Source organism: Jaculus jaculus, chromosome 1 (genome assembly GCF_020740685.1).
Source record: "Jaculus jaculus isolate mJacJac1 chromosome 1, mJacJac1.mat.Y.cur, whole genome shotgun sequence".
NCBI lineage: Eukaryota > Metazoa > Chordata > Mammalia > Rodentia > Dipodidae > Jaculus > Jaculus jaculus.
Window position 1 is genome coordinate 316,019,180 of NC_059102.1, and position 17,097 is coordinate 316,036,276.

General features: G+C 44.2%; 1 protein-coding gene across 3 annotated transcripts in view; it reads left to right on the plus strand.

Annotated features, from left to right (window-relative positions):
- Positions 1 to 7,459: 7,459 nt before the first annotated feature.
- Dcaf8 (DDB1 and CUL4 associated factor 8) overlaps positions 7,460 to 17,097 on the plus strand; it is a 56,807-nt gene continuing 47,169 nt past the window's right edge. For 2 of the 3 annotated variants that reach the window (XM_004671111.2, XM_045142297.1), the window contains exons 1-2: positions 7,460 to 7,653; positions 8,588 to 8,661. The gene's annotated coding sequence lies outside the window, so the exon portion shown is untranslated. The remainder of the gene's footprint in view (positions 7,654 to 8,587; positions 8,662 to 17,097) is intronic. The other variant, XM_045142296.1, reaches the window with a different exon arrangement.

Below are 17,097 nucleotides of genomic sequence, written 5' to 3' on the forward strand. Positions count from 1 at the left end.
AATTTCAAATATGATAGGAAAGCCCATATGAGAACAGGAACATTTTGTGGTTGTGGCAGTTGATTTGGTGGTGATCCAGAAATGGTGTCCACAAAGAAGTGGGCTCAGAAACTGTATCATCAAGGGGAAGACCCTTTGTCCCCTTATACTGTTCTCATTGTTATGACAGAACACCTGACAAAAGCAACCCAAGGTAGGATTAGTTTGTTCTTGTAGGATAGTTATATCATGGTGGAGGCTTAGTGGGTGGAGTGGCAGCTCGTGGTGTCTGTACTCAGGAAGCAGATGAATGCTGGTGCTCTACCTATTTTCTCTATTTTTTGTTTTTTTATTATTTATTTATTTTAATATTTTTTGTTCATTTTTATTTATTTGAGAGTGATAGAGAGAGAGGGAGAGAAAGAGACAGAGAGAGAATGAGCGCGCCAGGGCCTCCAGCCACTGCAAATGAACTCCAGATGCGTGCGCCCCCTTGTGCATCTGGCTGACGTGGGTCCTGGGGAATCGAGCCTTGAACTGGGGTTCTTAGGCTTCACAGGCAAGCACTTAACTGCTAAGCCATCTCTCCAGCCCTAATTTTTTATTTATTATTACTTATTTGAAAGCAACAGACAGAAAGAGAGAGAATGAGTGCACCAGGGCCTCCAGCCACTGCAAACGAACTCCAGATGCATGCGCTACCTTGTGCGTCTGGCTGGCTTACATGGGTACTGGGGAATTGAGCCTCGAACCTGGGTCCTTAGGCTTCACAGGCAAGTGCTAACCACTAAGCAATCTCTCCAGCCCATGTTTTTTTTTTTTTTTTTTTTTTAGGTAGGGTCTCACTCTAGCCCAGGCTGACCTGGAACTCACTCTGTACTCCCAGGCTGACCTCGAACTCACAGCAATCCTCCTACCTCTGCCTCCCGAGTGCTGATATTAAAGGCATGTTCCACCACATCTGGCTATTTTCTCTATTCAGTCCAGGACCCTTGCCTGTGGTATGATGCCACATGAAATCAAGGTTAAACCTTTCTGGAAACACCCTTATAGACACATCCAGAAGTATGTTTCCATGTTGATTCTCAACCCAGTTAAATTTACAATGATTTAACTATCACATCTAACTCCACTAAAAGTTTTAACTAATGTGTTTCTAAGTTCAGTAGTTTTTCTCCCTCCACATCTTTAATCCCAGCACTTGTAAGGCAAAGGTAGAAGGATTGCCATGAGTACAAGGCCACCCTGAGACTACATAGTGAATTCCAGGTCAGCCTGGATCAGAGTAAGACCTACCTCAAAAAAATAAATAAATAAATATTTTAAATTATTTACAAGCAGAGAGAGGGAGAGAATGGGTGCATCAGGGCCTCTAGCAACTGCAAACAGACAGACACATGCGACACCATGTGCATCTGGCTTATGTGGGTACTGGAGAACTGAACCTGGGTACTTAGGCTTCACAAACAAGTACCATAAACACTAAGCCATCTCTTCAGCCCTAGATACTTTTTATTTATTTATTTTTATTGACAACTTCTATGATTGTAAAAAATATGGTAATTCCCCAGCCCCCACTTTTCCCTTTGAAATTCCACTCTCTATCATCTCCCCTCCACTCACAGTCAGTGTCTCTTTTATTTTAATGTCATCATCTTTTCCTCCTATTATGATGGTCTTGTGTAGGTCATGTCAGGCACGAGGTCATGGATATGTAGGCTATTTTGTGTCTGGAGGAGCACATTGTAAGGAGTCCTACCCTTCCTTTGGCTCTTACATTCTTTCTGCCACCTCTTCTGCAATAGACCCTGAGCCTTGGAAGGTGTGATAAAGATATTTTAGTGCTGAGCACTCCTCTGTCACTTCTTTTTAGCACCATGATGCCTTCTGAGTCATCCCAAGGTCATTGCCATCTGAAAAGAGAAGGTTCTCTAGGGCTGAAGAGATGGCTTATCAGTTAAGGCATTTGCCTGCAAAGCCAGAGGATCCTGGTTTGATTCTCCAGGACCCACATAAGCCAGATGCACAAGGGTGCATGCATCTGGAGTTTGTTTGCAGTGGCTGGAGGCCATGGCACACCCATTCTCTCTCTCTCTCAAATAAATAATATATTTTAAAAAAAGAAAATTCCCTATTCTTTAAAAAAAAAAAAGAGAGAAGCTTCTCTATCCAAAAGTGAGAGTAGCATTAATATGTGGGTATGAACAGTAAAAGAAGTGCTTACTGGGCAGTTTGGTGAGCATAGTATATACATTTAGCCAGACAGCAGTAGACGTTACACCCCAGGGCTCATGACTTACCCCTGTTGTAGGTTTTCAGTATCAGGAATGTATTCCCTCCCATGGAGCAGGTCTCTAGTCAAATTAGAGGGCAATTGGTTCCCCCATAACAGAAGTGCCACTATTATACCAGTTGGCTCATTTGGCCTGGATGGCCAAATATAAGGCTTACAGTGTCCACTGTTGAATACTAGTTTTTTGTATTTTTTTTTTTTTGTTATTTTTATTTATTTGAAAGCGACAGAGAGAGAAAGAGGCAGATAGAGAGAATGGGTGTGCCAGGGTCTCCAGTCACTGCAAACAAACTCCAGACGTGTGCACCCCTTTGTGCATCTGGCTAATGTGGGTCCTGGGGAATCGAGCCTCAAACTGGGTTCCTTAGGCTTCAACCATCTCTCCAGCTCTGTAAATTGTTTTTTTGTTTTGTTTTGTTTGTTTTTTGAGATAGGGGTTCACTCTGGCCCAGGCTCTCCTGGAATTCACTGTGTGATCTCAGGGTGGCCTTGAACTCATGGTGATCCTCCTACCTTTGCCTCCCGAGTGCTGGGATTAAAGGCATTCACCACCACGCTCGGCTCCTGTAGATTTTTTTTTTAGTGAAAGAGAGAATTAGCACACCAGGGCCTCTAGTCACTGTAATCAAATTCCAGACACGTGCACCATATTTTTTTATTAGCATATATTAGGTATAAATGGTAATTTTAAAAAATATTTAATTTAGAGAGAAGAGAAAGACAATGGGTATTCCAGGGCTTTCTGCCCCTGAAAACTAACTCCAGATGTATGCACCACCTTGTGCATTTGCCATTATGTGGGTACTGGGGAATCAAACCCCAAGCTGACAGGTTTTACAAGCAAGCACCTTTAACCACTGAACAATTCCCTTAGGCCAGTAACGGTTTCATTATGTGATTTTCATAGATATAGATCACGTTCCACCTTCCCATTTACTCCATATATCTCCTGTCTACTGCTGGCATCCCTTCTCTTATCAAATAGTCCCCCTTCCACTTTCAAGTAAGTGCCTTTAACCTCTGAGCCATCTCCAGGTCTCCCTGCTTCTACTTTCATATCTTCTTTTTTAGAACATCTAGAATCCCAGCCAGGTGTGGTGGCACAAGCTTGTAATTCTAGCACTTGGAAGGTGGAGAGGAGAGGACCAGATCAGGTGTTCAAAGCCAGCCTCAGCTACATATCAAGTTTGAAGCCAGCTTGGGTCTTTAGGCTTCACAAACACCTTAACCACTAAGCCATCTCTCTAGCCTGAGCCCTTTTTGTTTGTTTTATTATATCCCTCACTTTCCCCTTTTCTTATTCTTATTTTCTGACTACTTATTTTAAACAAGTTTTACTGGATGTTCCTCTCTAACCTCAACTACTTTGAGTGTCTCAGGTTCAGGGGTCATGGTCTTTAAATTATTTCTCTTCCACATTAATTGAGCTCTTCTTCTCTCATGGTCTTTATATCATTTACAAGTTAATAGCTTTCCAGCTTAAAGCTCTAGGTATCCTTTTTATGGCCTTCAGATTCATGCTTATTTCATTTTTTGCTTGTGTATTTGCAATGTGATGCAGGGTGTGTGTGTGTGGTGTATGCATGAGCATGTGTCCTTGTGGCACCTGATGTGCATGCCTGTGGCAGAGGGTACTTGTCTGGGGGCTGCAGTATGTATGCTGCTCCATTGCTCTTCCACGTGTTCGTGTTTGAGCTGGGGTCTCTTACTGATACCAGAGTTTGCTGGTTTCCATGAGCCAAAGCGACTCCCTGGTCTCTGCTCCCCTTTGTGGGATTGGGGTTACCCATGTGCATGGCCACACCAAGATGCTTGCGTGGGTTCTGGAGATTTGAGATCTGGTGATTTCACATCCCCTTGGGCCCTCACACTTGCACTGGAAGCACACACTTCACCACTGAGCCATCTTTTCAACCTGATAAGCTCCAGATTCATATTTCTTTTTTTTTTTTTTTTCCTTTTCTTTGATTTTTCGAGGTAGGGTTTCACTCTAGCTCAGGCTGACCTGGAATTTACTATGTAATCTCAGGGTGGCCTCGAACTCATGGCAATCCTCTTACCTCTATCTCCCGAGTGCTGGGATTAAAGGCGTGTATTTGTAATTGTTTACTCAGGAGCTCCATTTTAGAAATCAAACAGATATCTGCAATTTGACATGTCTAAAATAGAATGGGATATTTCCCCCCCAAAAAAACCTGCTCCTATTCCACACATGTTGTGTCTCAATAGAAGGTATTACTGTTTAGTTATGCAAGACAGCCCTAGACTATCTTGTACTCCATGTTCAGTTTATTAGCAAGTCACCTCTATGCTGCTTACAAAGTACATTCTCAGTCCACAACCACCTCATAACACTTCCACTACAATACTAGTCTTGCAAGTGTTTTGCAATAGCTCCATAATTCTGGCTATGGTACAGCTTCTATTTTACTTCCCTGAAGGCAGTGAAAGAATCAGCTGGTGTGGACCTCTTCAGCTATAAATCATATCATGTCACTTTTACTTAAAATTCTCTATGACTTCCTAGCATACAATTAGGGTAAAATCCAGTCTCTCCTTAGTTCATAAATTTGTAATCAATCTGACTCTCCTCCTCCAAACTAATTTTTCTACCTGCCTTTAAAAACCAAACAAACAAAACACACACTGGCTTCTTAGGTAAGCACACTCAGGCTTCAGAGTCTTTGCTGTTCCTCCTGGTTGTAATTTTTTTGTTTTGTTTTGTTTTTTCCCCAAGTGAGTATGTATGACACACTCTTCCACATCAGTCTTTGTTCAAATAACACCTCAGCAAAGGGGCCTTCTCCAAACTCCCAGAGTAAAAGAGTATACCCACCCTAGTATCCCACTTAACTCTGTTTCCTTTTACAGTACTTTTCATAGCTTTATATTATTTTTCTGTGTCTCTCTCTCCTTTCCCTATACTCCCAACCCTTCACTAATAAATTCTGTAACTTGGTATGTTTTATTCACTGCTGTGATCCCAGCACCTAGAAAGTGGCCTCCCATATGATGGGAATACAGTAAGTAGTTGTTGACTTAATTAAAGAATTAATTAGAAAGGCAAGACAATAAATCACTACTCTCTAGCTCTCTTGTAAGTATTGTGGTTACAAAGATGAAAAGGGCATAGTTCTTGCCCTTAAAAGCTTATATTCTAATAGAATAGATTAAAATATATAGTTATGGACTGGAGAGATAGCTTAATGGTTAAGGTGCTTGCCTGCAAAGCCAAAGGACCCAGTTCTATTTCTCAGGACACACTTAAGGCAGATGCACAAAGTGGCACATGCGACTGGAGTTGGTTTGTTTTGGCTGGAGGCCCTGGCATGTCCATTCTCTCCCTTTCTCTCTTTGCCTATCAAATAGATAAAAAATATAAAAACATATATAGGATGTTATGAAAAAAAGCAATGCAAACTGGATGCAGTGGTATACACACCTTTCAAGTATCCCAGCTACTCTGTAGGCTAAAACTGGAGGATTCTTTTTTTTTTTTTCATTAACAACTTCCATGATTGTAAACAATATCCGATGGTAATGCCCTCTCTCCCTCCCCCCATTATCCCCTTATAAAATCAACTCTCCATCATATCCCCTCCCCCTCTCAATCAGTCTCTCTTTTATTTTGATGTCGTGATCTTTTCCTCCTATTGTGATGGTCTTGTGTAGGTAGTGTCAGGCACTGTGAGGTCATGGATATCCAGGCCATTTTGTGTCTGGAGGGAGCACGTTGTAAAGAGTCCTACTCTTCCTTTGGCTCTTACATTCTTTCAGCCACCTCTTCCGCAAAAGATCCTGAGCCTTGTAAGGTGTGATAGAGATATTTTAGTGCTGAGCACTCCTGTCACTTCTTCCCAGCACCATGATGCCTTCTGAGTCATCCCAAAGTCACTACCATCTGAAAAGAGAAGATTCTCTACCAAAAGTGAGAGGAGCATTAATGTAAGAGTATGAACATTAAGAGAAGTGCTTACTGGGCAGTTTGATAAGCATAGTATATACATTTAGCCAGATAGCAGCAGATGTTACACCCTTAGGGCTCATGACTACCCCTGTAAAACTGGAGGATTCTTGAGCCCAAGATTCGGAGGCCAGCTTGGGGCAATGTAGTGAGACACACATTCTCATTTATACCCTCCTCCACCCCCCACCTCATCTCATGTAGCCCAGGATGGCCTCAAATCACTACGTAGGTGAGAATGACATTGAACTCTCCATTCTCCCAAGTACTGGGATTACATTCATGGGCCACAGTGCTCAGCTTGAGAGACATCATCTCTTTAAGCCATGTAGAGTAAGGGGATAGCCAAGTAGATAATGATGTGCAGTCCCAAACAATCAAGAGAAAAAAACAAAAAACTTTTTTTGCCAGGGGAGAGAAAGAGGGAAGAGGGAGAGGGGGAGAGAGCAAGCGAACGAACACTAGAGTGTCATGGCAATGGAACTCAACCATGAGCCACTACGTGCTGGGGAATCAAACCCAGGTCATCAGGATTTGCAAACAAGTTCCCGAGTCACTCATATACAGCTGGATAGGCATAGTCTGCACTGGCAAGGGATTCCCTCCCTCCCCCCCCCCCCCCGCCACACACACATATACACACGTGCACAGACATAATTTTTTAAAACATTTTGAAATCGAGTAGAGGGGGAGAGTGTGCATGAGAGAATGGGCGCGTCAGGGCCTCCAGCCACTGCAAACGAACTCCAGATGCATGCTCCACCTAGTGCATCTAGCTTACGTGGGTACTGGGGAATCGAACCTGGGTTCTTATGCTTTGAAGGCAAGTGCCTTAACCGCTAAGCCATCTTTCCAGTCCAGAAATAATTTTTTAAGAAGACAAGACGGGAGGCCACCCATGATTTGCCTGTCAGTCCTTTGGAAATTAAGTTTTATTTTTCCTGACTACTCTAAGTAGCCACGAGGTCGCAAGTGTTTAGAAAACCACGGGCAAAGCCAGACTAGCGCAAACCGTGAAAACAGCTTGGCTCCTCGGGAATGCGCACGCGCCCCTCGTTGTTTTCGGTTGGCCTTAAGCCCCGCCCCGTCTGCGTGCTCCGTGGAGGGTTGGAGACCGCGAGCTCGCGCGACGACTCTTCCCCAGGCGTGGGGTGCACGGCGTCGCAAACGGGGCCGGAAAGCGCGACGGCGCAGGCGCAGGCGCAGAGAACGGAGGCGGCGGCGGTGGCGGCCGCTGGCCAGTGTAAGATGGCGGCGGCGTTGGTGGCGGCAGTGGACGGGGCGGCCGGGCCTGGAACTGTCGGAGCAGCCGCTGGCAGAAGGATGACCCAAGACGGGAAGCGGGCTACTGAGCCTCGCCGGCTCCCGTGCTTGTAACTGCCCCAGCTGGACACCCCTTCCCCCTTGACCTTACCCGGTCCGTGTCTCGTTCCGGCTCGGCCTGTCCCCTCTCCCCCTCCCCGCTCCCCGACCGGTTCCCCCAGGACGGGCCGGGGCCCCTGTCTCAGCGGCGAGGGCTTAGGTCTTAGTCCCGCGACCCGAGTCCGTGCCGGGACGACGGGTTGTCCTTCCCTCCGAGTAGCCCTGGGGTCGTTCCCCAGAGCCAGCCCCGTAATCCACACGGACGGACGTGCCTGTCCGCCGGCTGACCCGTCTGGACGCTCGCAGCTGTCCCCTTAGATGTGGGGTCGCGGCTCGCCCGGGCCTTTCCCCGCCACCGCGAGGCCGCCGCGCGGGGACGGCCCCCTCCGCTCCGCTCCCCACCCCCCAAGTCCTCGGGCCAGCACCTTGTACGGGAGGCCGGGGGAGGGCCGGGGACGCCGGCTCGGCGCTGCATGGAGCCGCCTTAGTCCACCTCCTCCCACCCCCGCATCCTGCAGGCACGGGGGACGGGCCCCCCTCGGCCCCTGCGAGCTGGAAAGCGTCTTGCTGGCTTGAATTTCTTGACTCCTGGGATTGTCGCTGGAGTGTCTGTAAACAAACCGGCGGCAGCGCTATCACGTTCTCCCCGGGATTCCCTCCCCCACCCCCTGCCCCGAGGCGGCTGCTGCTGCTAGGGCGCTTGTGTAGCGGCTTAGTGTTGAAAAGATTCGGGTTTTCCTTTTAAATGACTTTAAAAAAATTGTAATTTGATGGGTCCGGGTTAAGTTGCCTGGAGTTTTAAGTCTCGTGTGAGTTCGTTTTATTTTTGTTTGTTGTGTAGGTTTTGTTCAGTAGTCAGAATTAGGTAAGTTATTCTGGTTTTAAGTAGTTCGAGGAGGTTAAAAAGGCACTAAAATGTAGTCATAAGTATTTTTATTACGTATGGAAAAAAGATATTTTTGCCATGTAAACTTTTAAACTTTTCTTAGTTCTTCAGTGAACCTCCAGACCTATTTTCTCAGGAGCTCAGCCTGGCCTTACTTCAGTGATAACAGGGGGAAAGGTGAGTGGGAGTTGAAGGCATTTACTTCTTGAATGCAAGACAAGACCCTACCTGATGTGCAAGTGCTCATAAAGCTCTTGCCACGATTTACAAAGTTTGTCTGTTGTTCTTGGCTGTGTTGCAGCTTTGGTTACTTTCACAAATTTAATTGGCTGTGTTTTGACCTTCTGTCCTCAATTATTGCTGTATATCTTCATGTGGCTTGAGTTAAGCCTAAAGGTGAGGGAGTCGCAGGGTTCCTCCTCTTTTTCTTTATTCGTTTACCTGTGATTTTTCTTTGTGTGGATCATGTCTCTTACATGAGTATTAGTTACACTGAGTATTAGTTTGCCTGAGTTCTGTTGAGCCTTTTGTTCGGTCAGGTTATTTCTCCCATACCTCTGTGTTACCACACTTGCCAATTGGAGAATATTTAGCCTACTTGTAACTAAGAGTGAGGAGTGATGCATGCTCTTGCATTTAGTTGGTGCCTAAGCCCAATTCATCAAAGTATCTTACAGCATATTTGAGAACATTCGAGGGAAAAATAAAATAGTGATAAAATAGTGGTTCTTTTCTCACTCTAGCCCAGGCTGGCCTGGAATTCACTATGTAGTCTCAGGATGGCCTCCAACTCTTGGTGATCCTCTTACCTCTGCTTCCCAAGTGCTGGGATTAAAAGCGTGTGCCACCACCCCCAACTAGTAGCTCATTTTTTTTTTTAATTTTAAAAACTTACTTATTTGTGCACTCAGAAGGGTAGGTGGTAGGATTGCCATGAGTTTGAGACCAGCCTGGGCTATAGAGTGTGTTCCAGGTCAGTAAGGGCTGCCTTAAAAACAAGCAAAAAGCAACAACAAACAACCCAATTATTTATTTGTTTCACTTACACACATGTACCAGATCTCTTGCTGCTGCATTCAAATGCCTGACTGGCTTTCTGTATGTGGCTGGGGAATTGAACCCTGACTGGCAGGCTTTATAAGCAAGCACCTTAAACTACTGAGTTAGACATTTCTCCAAGCCCTAATAACCCTTTATTTATTACTTATTTTTTGTTTTGGTTTTGGAGTTGGCCTTCGGAATTTTTGTTTAGTAGAAGAATCATCAACGTGGTTTAGTGCTGGGCATGGTGGAGCATGCCTTTAGTCCTAGCTCTCAGGAGGCAAAAAACAAAATCAGCATGGGCTAGTACAGTGCCAAAGATGAAGTCAAACCCACTTAGCAGTTTAAAAAATTTGTTTATTTGAGACAGAGAAAGAGGCAGAGAGAATGGACACTCCAGGACCTTCTGTCACTGCAAATGAATTCCAGATGCATGCACCATCCCTGTGTATCTGGCACACTTGGGTCCTGGGGAATCAAACCTGGGTTCTTTGGCTTTGTAGGAAAGCACCTTAACCACTAAGCCATGTCTCCAGCCCAGCATTTACAGTTTTTTAAATATTTTATTTCTTTATTCATTTATTTGAGAGAGAGAGGCACACAGAGAGAGAGAGAGAGTGGGTGTGCCAGGGCCTTTAGCCAATGCAAATGAACTCCAGATGCTTGCATCCCTTGTGCATCTGTCTTACGTTGGTCCCAAGGAATCGAACTGGGGTCTTTAGGCTTCATAGACAAACACCTTAACCACTAAGCCATTTTACCAGCCCCACTTACAGTTTTTATAAGGCTTCTAGTTTCCTTGTAAGAGAGAATAGAGCAGTAGTTGGCTCATAGGATATGACAGAAGATCTGTGCAACTCTGGAAGTTAAGACTCAGAGGCACAAAGTGGTACATGCATCTGGAGTGTGTTGGCAGTGTCAGGAAGCCCTGGCATGCCCATACTCACTCTGTGTCTCCCTCTTTCTCTCTGTCACTCAAATAAATAATAATGTTTAAAACAAATAGAAATAGGCCTGGTGTGATGCTGCATGCCTTTAATTCCAGCACTTGGGAGGTAGAAATAGGATTGCTATGAGTTTGAGGCCAGCCTGAGACTACATAGTGAATATCCAGATCATCCTGGGCTCCAGTGAGAACCTTAAGAAACAAAAAACAGCAATAAAAAAAATAGGGCTGGAGAGATGGCTCAGCAGTTAAAAGGGACTTGCTTGCAAAGCCTGAAGGCCTGGGTTCAATTTCCCAGTACCCATGTAAAGCCGGATGCACAAAGCAGCAGTACGTGTGTCTGGAGTTTGCTTGTAATGGTACTAGGTTCTAGTGTGCCCAGTCTCATTCTCATTCTCCTTGCAAATAGATATTTTATTTATTTATTTATTTGAGAGAGTGGGAGAGAGAGAATGGGTGCGTAAGAGCCTCCAGCTACTGCAAACAAATTCCAGACATGTACACCCCCTTGTGCATCTGGCTTACGTGGGTCCTAGGGAATCGAACTGGGATCCTTTGGCTTTGCAGGCAAACTCCTTAACCGCTAAGGCAATCCTCCAGCCCAGTAAATAAAATTATTTTTTAAAAATAGAAATATACTTGCAACATTTGATATTCCTTCTTTCCTACACTCATAAACTCTATTGCCCTGAATCAGGTTTTATGTATTGCTTTGCATCTGGCTTTTATACATGGGTGTTGAGGAACCAAACTAGGGCCATCAGGGTTGTATGCAAACTCCTTTAACCATTGAACCAGCTTTCCAGCCTCTGTATGTATACTTCTAAATGCATTCTTAAACTAAATAATCAGTTTGTTCACGGATTCCTTCCTCTTGGTCTGTGTTAGCACATCTTAGCAAAGTTGTCAGTGTTGTGTTGCTCTCCCTTTTGCTACAGTGGTATTTGCTGGTGCTGCAGGTAGCCCATATGCCTTTCAGTTTTGCCATGGTAAACGGCGGTGTTCCTCATCAACAAATAATCAGGGATTTTGACCAGACCTCAGAACCTGAACTAGGAGGTAGTTAAGTAAGAATCCCATTTTAAGCCAGGCATGTTGGTGCACGACTTTAATCCCAGCACTCGGGAAGCAGAGGTAGGAGGATCGCCATGAGTTTGAGGCCACCCTGAGACTACATAGTTAATTTCAGGTCCGCCTGGGCCAGCAAAAAAACAAAATAATAATAAAAATAAAAACAAAAACAAAGAATCCCATCTTAAGACAGTGTGGGTGAAGGATTTTAAACCTCTGCCTCCCAAGTGCTGGGATTCAAGATGTGCGCCTTTTTCTTTTAAATTAGATTTTCAATAGGCCAAGATAATCTGCTATTCATCCTTACCTATTTAGACCCCAAGCATCTGAATGAATTAAATCAGCAGCAGGCATGGAGGTCTACTGATCATGTTCATAGTAGGTCTAGCATTTGACTGAGTGAGTTCAGTCAGCAGGCATGCAGGTCTAGTGTCATGTTCACAGTAGGCAATACCTGCAATTTGATTTTCAGAATAAACCATGGTGATGAAATAGTAAATGAAAACATATGGAATTAAATCATTCTTGACTTTCTAATTGTATGCCTTTCTGAATAGCATTATGAAACCTTGCCCACTGGGACATGAATCATCTTTTTCATGTGGTGCATCTAAGCTGTATACATTACTGATTTCTTGGTCACTTAATAGTCATCTGGCTTATCAGATCACAGTGCTTCAGTTAACCTTTATTTTACTAATAACAGCCCATAAATACAAGAGTAATAATGCTGAGGGCTGGAGAGATGGCTTAGCGCTTAAGGCATTTGCCTGCAAAGCCAAAGGATCTGGTTTGACTCTCCAGGACCCACATAAGCCAGATGCACAAGGGTGAGCATGCATCTGGAGTTCATTTGCAGTGGCTGGAGGCCCTGGTGTGTCCATTCTCTCTCCCTCTTTCTCTCTCTGCCTTTCTCTCAAGTAAATAAATATATTATTTTTAAAAAGTAATAATGCTGACAATTCAGATTTATTAAAGGGAAGCTGTAAAATCTTTCAGTGAAAATTCTCAGGAGTGGAAAGTCAGGTATAGTGGCCTATGCCTATGATTACAGCCAGTTAAGAGACTGAGGCAAGAAGATCTTGAGCTCTAGGCCTGTCTGGAAACATAAGGGTGTGCATGCCTTTCCTCCCATCAAAACAGGAAAAAGAATCTTAGGTTGTAAATCCAGGTGTGATTTGCGTGCCTTTAACCCTAGCACTCTGGAGGCTGAGGAATGAGGGTTGCCATGAGTTTGAGACTAGCCTGCCTAAAAAAATTAAAGGGAAAAAATTTTATGCTGTAGTTGCTATGACATATAGTACAATAAGGGCTTTTTAAAGCACTTTTATAATATTTTATTTTTATTGATTTATTTGAGAGAGAGAGGCAGATTGAGAGAATGGGCGTGCCAGGCCTCCAGATGTTGTAAACAAACTCCAGACACATATGCTACCTTATGCTTCTGGCTTACGTGGGTTTTGGGGAATCAAACCTGGGTCCTTTGGCTTTGCCAGCAAGCGCCTTAACCACTAAGTTATCTCTATAGTCCCAGACTGGCCTCTAACTCACAGTGATCCTCCTACCTCTGCCTTCTGAGTGCTGGGATTAAAGGTGTGCACCACCATACCTTTATAGCAGTTTTTTTTTTTTTTTTAAATCTCTGCCCCTATAGGTTGTAGTTTTTGTGTCAGAAGTCCAGTGTCTCAGTATTGTCATAGACCAGGAATGTGTTACAATATAGGTAAGCTAATGAATTGAGCCCCTACTGTGAGTTTGACAAGGGCATTGGGGAGTGATTAATATTATGGGGTATGCCTAAAGGCTTGGATAATCGCTCAGTTTTTCAGCATGATAGCTGAAAACTTACATGTTTGCTATTGTCCTCTGAGGATTGGATTCAAGGAAGTGTAGCCAAGTTCAACATGGATTATCCACACTGGTATCACATTTTTTGTTTTCTTTTGATGGTGCTGGTGGTTTTGTTTCTGTGAGACAGGGTCTCACTGTAGCTGGAGTTCATCTGGAGCTCACTGCTTAGACCAGCCTGGCCTTGAATTAATGATGATCCTCCTGCTCTGCCTCTCAAGTGCTGGGTTCACAGGTATGTGCAACCATGTGCACATGTGCCTGTATACACTACACACATAACATCACATATTACATACACATACTTGACACACACCACCTAAATAAATGAATTTAAAAGTTTGCTTTGAGCAGTAGTCAAAAGACTAATAGGATATACTTTCATCATTGCCACATTATTGAATATGCTTTATTGAGCTTACTTAGGGCCTAGGATTATACCTTGTCCTTAGAAGTTGATAGGAGGGCTATGTTTTTGGTTTTTATTTTATTTTTTGAGACAGGTTTTCATCCTAGAATAGCCTTTAACTACTAATCTAGCTTGGAGAGAGGGCTAACTGATCCTGCTGGGAATGCACTGCTATTTATTTATTTATTTATTTTGTTTTTCAAGGTAGGGTTTCACACTAGCCCAGGCTGACCCAGAATTCACTATGTAGTTGTCTCAGGGTGGCCTCAAACTCATGGTGATTCTCCTGAGTGCTGGGATTAAAGGTGTGCACCACCATGCCCAGCTTCTTTTTATTTTATTTATTTTTTTTTATATATATATTTTTTAATTTTTTTATTTATTTATTTGAGAGCTACAGACACAGAGAGAAGGACAGATAGAGGGAGAGAGAGAGAATGGGCACGCCAGGGCTTCCAGCCTCTGCAAACGAACTCCAGACACGTGCGCCCCCTTGTGCATCTGGCTAACGTGGGACCTGGGGAACCGAGCCTCGAACCGGGGTCCTTAGGCTTCACAGGCAAGCGCTTAACCGCTAAGCTATCTCTCCAGCCCTTCTTTTTATTTTTTGATGTAGGGTCTTACTCTAGCCCAGCTGACTAGGTAGTCCCAGGCTGGCCTAAAACCCAGTGATCCTCCTGCCTTTGCCTCTGGGATCAAAGTTGTGCCCCACCACACCTGGCTTTTTTTTTTTCCCCTCCTCCAGTGTGTGTGTGTATGGGCACTCCAGGGCCTCTTGCAGGTAAAAGCAAATGCCAGATGGTTGTACCATTTTTTTTTTTTTTTTTTCTGGTTTTCCAAGGTAGAGTCTCACTCTGGCCCAGGATGATCTGGAATTAACTATATAGTTTCAAGATGGCCTTGAACTCGCAGTGATCCACTTCTGCCTCCTAAGTGCTGGGATTAAAGGCATGCGCCACCACACCCTGCTAGTTGTACCATTTCTGTGTCTGACTTATGTGGGTGGCTTGGGAGTTGAACCTGGATCAGCAGGCTTGCAAACAAGTTATAGGCCACTTTTTTAAAAATGTATTTTATTATTTTTATTTTTAGAGGGTGGGGGAGGGAGAGAATGGGCATGCCAGGACCTTTAGCTGCTGTGAAGGCTCTACAGATGTGTGCGCCGCCTTGTGGCACATGTGTGACACTGCATGCTGTGTCACTGCATCTGGCAATGTGGGACCTGGACATTCAAATAGGAATTCTTAGGCTTCATAGACAAGTGCCTTAGCTGCTTATCCAACTCTCCAGCTCCATTTTTAAAATAAAAAAAAAAAAATTCTTTATTTGTAAGGAGAGAGAGGGAGGGAGAATGGGCCTCTAACTGCTGCAAACAAACTCCTGGTACATATGCCACTTTGTGCACTGGCTTTACATGGGTAATGGGGAAGTAAACCTGGGTCCTTAAGCTTTGCAAGCCAACACCTTAACTGCTAAGCCATCTCTCTACCCCTCATTTCTTTATATATAACATATTTTTTATTGACAACTTCCATAAGTGTAAACAATATCCCACGGTAATTCCCTCCCTCTGCCCACTTTCTCCTTTGAAACTCCACTCTCCATCTTATCTCCTCCCCCACTGTTGGATATCTTCACTGGTGATTTCTCTCTCTCCCATTGAACTGCATACAGTGTTAGCCTTCATTTCTTGATTTTTCCTTTTGGGACAGAATTTCACTGTGTAGCTCTGGTTGACCCAGTAATCTTGTACCTACTATGTGGCCAAGGCTGATCTTAAACTTGGGTTAATCCTCCTCCAGCTTTTTTAGTGCTGGAATTGCAGGCATGTGCCACCATGTCCAGTTTCTTAAATTTGAATCCTTTGCTTGTTTTTAAAGTTGTACCTTTGGACTGTCACTTTCCTCTCTTTTATTTGACTTTGTTTCTGGTTTTTCGAGGCAGGGTCTCACTCTAGCTCAGGCTGACCTGGAATTCACTGCGTAGTCTCAGGGTGAGACTTGAACTCACAGCGATCCTCCTACCTCTGCCTCCTGAGTACTGGGATTAAGGGCGTGTGCCACCACGCCCAGCTTCGTTTTCCTCTTTTTTTAAAAAAAATATTTATTGGGCTGGAGAGATGGCTTAGCGGTTAAGCGCTTGCCTGTGAAGCCTAAGGACCCCAGTTCAAGGCTCGGTTCCCCAGGTCCCACGTTAGCCAGATGCACAAGGGGGAGCATGCATCTGGAGTTCGTTTGCAGAGGCTGGAAGCCCTGGCGCGCCCATTCTCTCTCTCTCCCTCTACCTGTCTTTCTCTCTGTGTCTGTCACTCTCAAATAAATAAATAAAAAATTTAAAAAAATTTATTTATGCATTGGACAGTGATAGAGTAAGGGGGAGAGAGAGCCCACCAGGGCCTCCAGCCAAGGCAAATGAACTCCAGACATGAGCGCCCCCTTATGCATCTGGCTAACATGGGTCCTGGGGAATCGAACCTGGGTCTTTTGGCTTTGCAGGCAAACACCTTTAACCGCTAAGCCATCCCTCCAGCCCAAGCCATCCCTCCAGCCCCACTTTCCTCTTTTAAATGCTATTTAACATTGACTTAAGAACTGAAGTATGAATGACCAAAACTGTTTCTGGGAAATGTATTCTGTTAGTAAAGCTAAGTCATGGTGGAAACTCCATGGAGAGTAGATAATCCTTAGAATTATTTAAATTGAGATTTATGGGCTTGTTATAAAAAATTGTATATATTAAAAATTATGTTATAAAAAATTTTAGTTTTAGGGTTGGAGAGATTGCTCAGTGGCTAAAGGTGCTTACTTACAAAGCCTGATGGCCTGTGTTTGATTACCTAGCACCCATGTAAAGTCAGACCCACAAAGTAGCTCATGTGACTGGAGTCCATTTGCAGCAGCAAGATGCCCTGAAACTCCTATGCATACACCTGGTGTCTCTCTCTTTCTCTGTCTCTCAAATAAAATATTTAGCTGGGCATGATGGTGCATATCCTTTAATATTTTTATTGACAACTTCCATGATTGTAAATATCCCATGGTAATTCCCTCCCTCCCCCCACTTCCCCATTTGAAACTCCACTCTCCATCATATCCCCTCCTCCTCTCAGTCAGTCTCTCTTTTACTTTTGATGTCTTGATCTTTTCCTCCTATTATGATGGTCTTATGTAGGTAGTGTCAGGCACTGTGAGGTCATGGGTATCCAGGCCATTTTTTGTGTGTGGAGGAGCACATTGTAAGGAGTCCTACCCTTCCTTTGGCTCTTACATTCTTTCAGCCAACTCTTCTGCAATGGACC